We start from the raw sequence: 378 nt of genomic DNA on the forward strand, positions 1-378 counted from the left end.
ACTCAAATCTTCTAAGGAAGTGTTGAGTTGTTCCCAATAGTTGTTGGGAGGAAAGTGCATCCTTTGAGGCATCTCCGGGATTTCTTGATGATGAGCTTCCTCATGCATCTCTTGAGAACTGTGCATGGTTTCTCTTGCTTGCTCCATCTTCTTCTTAGTGATGGGCTTATCCTCTTCAATGGGGATGTCTCCTTCTATGATAACTCCAGCTGAGTAACACAGATGGCAAATAAGATGAGGGAAGGCTAGCCGTGCCATGGGTGAGGGCTTGTCGGCTATTTTGTAGAGTTCATTGGAGATGACCTCATGAACTTCTACTTCCTCTCCAATCATGATGCTATGAATCATGATGGCCCGATCCACAGTAACTTCAGATCG

The sequence above is a fragment of the Arachis duranensis genome, chromosome 7, assembly GCF_000817695.3.
Source record: "Arachis duranensis cultivar V14167 chromosome 7, aradu.V14167.gnm2.J7QH, whole genome shotgun sequence".
Lineage (NCBI taxonomy): Eukaryota > Viridiplantae > Streptophyta > Magnoliopsida > Fabales > Fabaceae > Arachis > Arachis duranensis.